The 7,183-nt window shown below is 40.3% G+C and overlaps 1 pseudogene; it reads right to left on the bottom strand.

The window, feature by feature from the left end:
• Nucleotides 1–5,515: 5,515 nt before the first annotated feature.
• Nucleotides 5,516–6,982, bottom strand: LOC126077278 (elongation factor 1-alpha 1-like; annotated as a pseudogene).
• Nucleotides 6,983–7,183: the final 201 nt, after the last annotated feature.

Genomic DNA, 7,183 nt, shown 5'->3' with positions numbered 1-7,183 from the left:
TGTTTCATGTCAAAACCCCAAATCAAACTATTTCAGTATATTGAAAGGATAAAATGGGATGATGGCATTGAAGCTGCTATTTGTAAACTTTAAAGGTCTAGGTTATTTTGAATAATTGAAAAGATCAGAAAGACTACACCGTTTATTAAGTTTTACGTCTGGGTCTCAGCCTCCTACCCCCACAGTTATGCAGTGAGGTAAGAGCTATATGTCTACTTGGATTCAGACTCTGTTTTGAGCCATTTAATTTAGACACTTATTATTTTAATGTAAGTGATTTTACTTTGGCAGTCGGCATGCAATTTTAATTAGCACTTGGAACACAACAGAGTAGGTTGATGAGGCAAAAGACATGAAGAAATACGTTCATTATGGCCTGCCTGAGGACCTCTGGCAGCATCCAAGAAAGACTCTTTTAGCATAATGCTCAGTGCTTCTGAGAAATCATCCTCACTGGCATTTATACTCTCGTACATTTAATCATTTTAGTGTCTTGAAAATGTCAAAATATTGGCAGTTGCAACTTTGCCATCTGTACTACACTCAGAATATTAATTTCTCAGATGCTATAATATAAACTTACTTGGATGCAGCAATTGATGTATAAGAAAACTTAATTCATTTTTTACTCTACCCAGGATCACCTTCCCAACTCTGCTGATCAAGCTCTTGCTTCTCCTTTAAATCCCACCTTCAATATCCTCACCCACAGTCTTCGCCTCTAATATCCCTCCTCACAGCCTTCTCCAACCACCCACCCCCCACGGCTACTCTCTCTTCTGTGTACACCTGTGGTCCAGGCATCTACAACTGCATGACCACGCTGTGTCATGATGACATTTCAATACATCACTCCTCTTATGGATTGAATTGTGCCCCCTCACCCAAATGTGTTGTAAATCTTAACTGCCAGTTACTATCCCATTTGGGGATGGGTTTTTTTTGTTATGTTAATGAGCCAGTATTAGTGTAGAGTGTGTCTTAAGTCAATCTCTTTTGAGATATGAAAGAGATTAAACAAGCAAGCAAAGAAGCAGAGATGGGGAAGAGAGATGCCATGGCACACGGAGATCATCAAGAAACCAAGGCACAAGGACCTTCCCCGAGAGTCAGCAGAGAGAAAGCGTTCCCCTAGAGCCGGCACCCTGAATTCAGATTTCTAGCCTCCTAAACTGTGAGAAAATCAGTTTCTGTTTGTTAAAGCCACTCACTTATGGTATTTCTGTTACAGCAGCACCAGATGACTGAGACAACTCCCCTCTGTCAACTCTCAATGCCATGTTTGTAGAAACTGTGTCCTCGTATCTACTTTTTGTTGTAATCTTTGTTTTTTGATGTTATTTTTAAAAAATTATCTTTTTTGTTGTTGCTGAAAATATATACAGCAGAACATACACCAATTCAACAATTTCTACATGTACAGTTCAGTGACATTGATTACATTCTTCAAGTTGTATAACCAGTCTCATCCTCCTTTTCTAAAATGTTCCTCCCCATTCACATAAACTCACTCCCCTTGAGTTTCCTATCTAACCTTTCAAGTTGCTGTTATCAATTTAATTCTGTATAGATAGTTCTGAATAACAGTACAATGCTCAAGGCAGACATTCTTTACTAATAAAGCTAAACAATTGGTTTGGCTGAAAGAAGAGTTCAGGGGATATATTTAAGGTCTAAGGTTTAAAGATTTTTAACTTTTTTTTTTAATTTAGTAAAAATATATATAACCCATATCTGTATTTTTGTTGCCTCCAGTTGAAAGGCACAGCTTGGTGAAACAGAAAGAACATGCACTTTACAGTTAAAAACTTAAACTAAATCCAAACTTCTACTTATTTGCTGTGGGAACTTGGGCAAATTACCTTTTTTTTTTTTTTTTTGAGCTTTATTCAAGGAAGATGGTAATACCTGCTATGCAGTTTTGTTGTGGAGATTAAATGAGATCCATCTGTTCAACAAATATTATACAGGGCCTATTACACACTGCTGGAAACCAATATTCAGATACTGGCATGGTAACCCATGGAGGATAGATTTCAGCTGAGCTTCCAGATTAAGACAGACTAGGAAGAAGGACCCGGCAGTCTACTTCTGAAAAGCATTAGCCGGTGAAAACCTTATGAATAGCAGCAAAACATTGTCTGATAATAGTGCTGGAAGATGAGCCCCCCAGGTTGGAAGGCACTCAAAAGATGACTGAGGAAGAGCTGCCTCCTCAAAGTAGAGTCGACCTTAATGACGTGGATGTAGTAAAGCTTTTGGGATCTTCATTTGCTGATGTGGCACAACTCAAATGAGAAAAAAACAGCTGCAAACGTCCATTAATAATTGGAACCTGGAATGTACAAAGTACGAATCCAGGAAAATCGGAAATCGTCAGAAATGAAATGGAACGCATAAACGTAGATATCCTAGGCTTTAGTGAGTTGAAATGGACTGGTATTAGCCACTCTGAATTGGATAATCATATAGTCTACTATGCTGGGAGTGACAACTTGAAGAGGAATGGTGTTACATTCATCATCAAAAAGAACATTTCAAGATGTATGCTGAAGTACAACGCTGTCAGTGATAGGATAGTATCCTTACACCTACAAGGAAGACCAGTTAATATGACTATTATTCGAATTTACGCACCAACCACTAGGGCCAAAGATGAAGAATTAGAAGATCTTTATCAGCTGCTGCAGCATGAAATTGATCGAACATGCAATCAAGATGCATTGATAATTACTGGTGATTGGAATGAGAAATTTGGAAACAAAGAAGAAGGATCGGTAGTTGGAAAATATGGCCTTGGTGATAGAAACAATGCCAGAGATCGAATGACAGAATTTTGCAAGACCAACGACTTTTTCATTGCAAATACCTTCTTTCACCAACATAAACAACGACTGTAAACATGGACCTTGCCAGATGGAAAACACAGAAATCAAATTGACTATATCTATGGAAAGAGACGATGGAAAAGCTCAAAATCATCAGTCAGAACAAGGCCAGGGGCTGACTGTGAAAGAGACCATCAATTGCTCATATGCAAGTTCAAGCTGAAACTGAAGAAAATTGGAGCAAGTCTATGAGAGCCAAAATATGATCTTGAGTATAGAGACCATCTGAAGAATAGATTTGACACATTGAACACTAGTGACCGAAGACCAGAGGAGTTGTGGGAGGACATCAAGGACATCATCCACGAAGAAAGCAACAGGTCATTAAAAAGACAGGAAAGAAAGAAAAGACCAAGATGGATGTCAGAGGAAACTCTGAAACTTGCTCTTGAGCATCCAGCAGCTAAAGCAAAAGGAAGAATTGATGAAGTAAAAGAGCTGAACAGAAGATTTCAAAGGGCATCTTGAGAAGACAAAGTAAAGTATTATAATGACATGCACAAAGAGCTGGAGATGGAAAACGAAAAGGGAAGAACATGCTTGGTGTTTCTCAAGCTGAAAGAACTGAAGAAAAAATTCAAGCCTCGAGTTGCAACAGTGAAGGATTCTATGGGGAAAATATTAATGCAGGAAGCATCAAAAGAAGATGGAAGGAATACACAGAATCATTGTACAAAAAAGAATTAGTTAATGTTCAACCATTTCAAGAGGTGACATATGATCAGGAACTGATGGTACTGAAGGAAGAAGTCCAAGCTGCTCTGAAGGCATTGGCAAAAAACAAAAGTCTCCAGGAATTGATGGAATATCAATTGAGATGTTTCAACAAACAGATGCAGTGCTGAAGGTGCTCACTCATCTATTCCAAGAAATATGGGAAGCAGGTTCCTGGCCAACTGACTGGAAGAGATCCATATTTATGCCTATTCCCAAGAAAGGTGATCCAACCAAATGTGGAAATTATAGAACAATATCATTAACATCACACGCAAGCAAAATTTTGCTGAAGATCATTCAAAAATGGCTGCAGCGGTATACTGACGGAACTGCCAGAAATTCAGGCTGGTCGCAGAAGAGGACGTGGAAACAGGGATATCATTGCTGATGTCAGATGGATCCTGGCTGAAAGCAGAGAATACCAGAGGATGTTTACCTGTGTTTTATTGACTATGCAAAGGCATTCAACTGTGTGGATCATAACAAATTATGGATAACATTGCGAAGAATAGAATTCCAGAACACTTAATTGTGCTCATGAGGAATCTTTAGATAAACCAAGAGGCAGTTGTTCAGACAGAACAAGGGGATACTGATTGGTTTAAAGTCAGGAAAGGTTTGAGTCAGGGTTGTATTCCTTCACATACCTATTCAATCTGTTTGCTGAGCAAATAATCTGAGAAGCTGGACTGTATGAAGAAGAACGGGACATCAGGAATGGAGGAGGACTCATTAACAACCTGCATTATGCAGATGACACAACCTTGCTTGCTGAAAGTGAAGAGGACTTGAAGCACTTACTAATGAAGATCAAAGACCACAGCCATTAGTATGAATTGCACCTCAACATAAAGAAAACAAAAATCCTCACAGCTGGACCAATGAGCCATATCACGATAAACGGAGAAAAGATTGAAGTTGTCAAGGATTTCATTTTACTTGGATCCACAATCAATAGCCATGGAAGCAGCAGTCAAGAAATCAAACGACACATTGCATTGGGTAAATCTGCCACAAAGGACCTCTTTAAAGTGTCGAAAAGGAAAGATGTCACCTTGAAGACTAAGGTGCATCTGACCCAAGCCATGGTATTTTCAATCACATCATATGCATGTGAAAGCTGGACAATGAATAAGGAAGACTGAAGAAGAGTTGACGCCTTTGAATTGTGGTCTTGGCAAAGAATATTAAATATACCATGGACTGCCAAGAGAATGAACAAATCTGTCTTGGAAGAAGCGCAACCAGAATGCTACTTAGAGGCAAGGATGGCGAGACTGTGTCTTACATACTTTGGACATGTTGTCAAGAGGGATCAGTCCCTGGAGAAGGACATGCTTGGCAAAGTACAGGGTCAGCGGAAAAGAGGAAGACCTTCAATGAGGTAGATTGACACAGTGGCTGCAACAACGAGCTCGAGCATAACAAAGACTGTGAGGCTGGCACAGGACCAGGCAGTGTTTCATTCTGTTGTGCATAGGGTTGCTATGAGTCAGAACCAACTAAATTGCACCTAACAATAACAACAACAACAACATTACACACTAGACACTCTATTACTAAGAAAACAATGGTGAATGTTATGGGTTGAATTTTCTCCTCCCAAAATTTATGTTGGAATCCTAACCCTTACACCTTTGTATGTGAGGTGATGTAATGCAAATGTAATGACTTTCTCATGCAATCTGATATTGTGTTAATGAATCCATACCAGTGTAGGGTGTGTACTAAACCTGATCACCTATTAAACTATGTTTTATTGGGTGTCAAAATTCTGTAACAGATTTGTGGTCAAATTGTTGCCATTTAAAAATTACTGATTTCAAAAACTACTAACTTATAACTGCCACACAAAAAAGAAACAAATGGCCCACAAAATATTCCTTTCCTTCCAAATGTTTTATGATGCATTGTTATCAGTAACCAGTCTTTTACTATGGAACTTAAATGGCCAATTGAGACAAACAGTTCTGAGACTGTTCTTCCACCACTGGGGTGGCAGGTGTCATGGATCATATTCTTTTAGCCTTCTGAGCTTTCTGAGCAGACTTGGTGACCTGGCCAGCTCCCGGGCCATTTTGTCTACTGCCTTTAATGACACCCACAGCAACTGTCTGTCTCATATAACAAATAGCAAAATGACCCAGAGGAGGATAATCAGAGAAGCTCTAAACACGCACGGGCTTGCCAGGAACCATATCAAGGATGGTAGCATCACCAGACTTCAAGAATTTGGGGGCCATCTTCCAGCTTCTTACCAGAACGGCCGTCAATCTTCTCTTTGAGTTCAGCAAACCTGCAAGCAATGTAAGCTGTGCATAGCCAGGACTGATTTGGCCTGGGTAGTTCAAGATGATCACCTGACCAGTGAAGCTAGCTGCTTCCATTGGTGGGTCATCTTTGCCGTCACCAGCCACATTGCCAGGACAAACATCTTTGACAGAGACATTCTTGACATTGAAGCCTACATTTTCCCAAGGCAGAGCTTTGCTCAAAACTTCACGGTGCATTTCAACAGACTGTACTTCAGTGGGGTCATTGACTGGAACAAAGGTGACCACCATGCCTGCTTTGAGAACACTAGTCTCCACTCTGCCCACAGGGACAGTGCCAATACCACCAATTTTGTCGACATCCTGAAGAGACAGATATAGGAACTTGTCAGTTGGACGAATTGGTGGCAAGATGTAATCCAGAGCTTCAAGCAGCGTGATTCCAATGTCATTTCCAAACTTCTGAGTGACTTTCCATCCTTTGAACCAAGGCTCCAGCATGTCATCACCATTCCAACCAGAAATTAGCACAAATGATTCTGTGTCAGGGCTGTAGCCAATTTTCTTAATGTGGGTGCTGACTTCCTTGACAATTTCCTCATATCTCTTCTGGCTATAGGTTGGCTCAGTGGAATCCATTTTGTTAACACCAATGATTAGTGGGTTCACATCCAGTGTAAAAGCCAGAAGGGCATGCTCATAGGTCTGCCAATTCTTGGAAAAAGCAGATTCAAATTCACCAATACCAGCAGCAACAATCAGGACTGCGTAGTCAGCCTGTGATGTTCCTATAATCATGTTTTTTATAAAGCCTCTGTTTCCTGGGGCATCAATGACGGTCATGTAATACTTGCTGGTCTCAGATTTCCACAAGGAGGTTTCAATGGTGATGCCATGCTCATGTTCAGCTTTCAGTTTATCTAAGACCCAGGCACACTTGAAGGAACCCTTCCCCATCTCAGTAGTTTCTGGCTTAAATTTTTCGATGGTTCTTTTGTTGATGTTATCACATTTGTAGATCAGGTGGCCAGTAGTGGTGGACTTGCCCGAATCTATGTGTCCAATGACGATGATGTTGGTATGGTTCTTTTCCTTTCCCATTTTGGCTTTGATTTTTCTATGGTTTTCACCAACACCTGTGTTCTGGTGGCAAACCTGTTCTGCGGTGCGGGAAGCCCTAATCACTTCTGAGTTATAAAAAGAGAAGAGTAAGCACAGAAATGAGGATATATAGGGGAAGACAGATGCCATGTGAGGATCACCAAGAACCAAGGAAGTCTCCGGGCTACTGGCAAGGAAAAGGAA

The sequence above is a fragment of the Elephas maximus genome, chromosome 5 (genome assembly GCF_024166365.1).
Source record: "Elephas maximus indicus isolate mEleMax1 chromosome 5, mEleMax1 primary haplotype, whole genome shotgun sequence".
In the NCBI taxonomy this organism is placed as follows: Eukaryota; Metazoa; Chordata; class Mammalia; order Proboscidea; family Elephantidae; genus Elephas; species Elephas maximus.
Note: the sequence above shows the minus strand (reverse complement) of the source record. Positions and strands in the feature narration are given on the sequence as shown.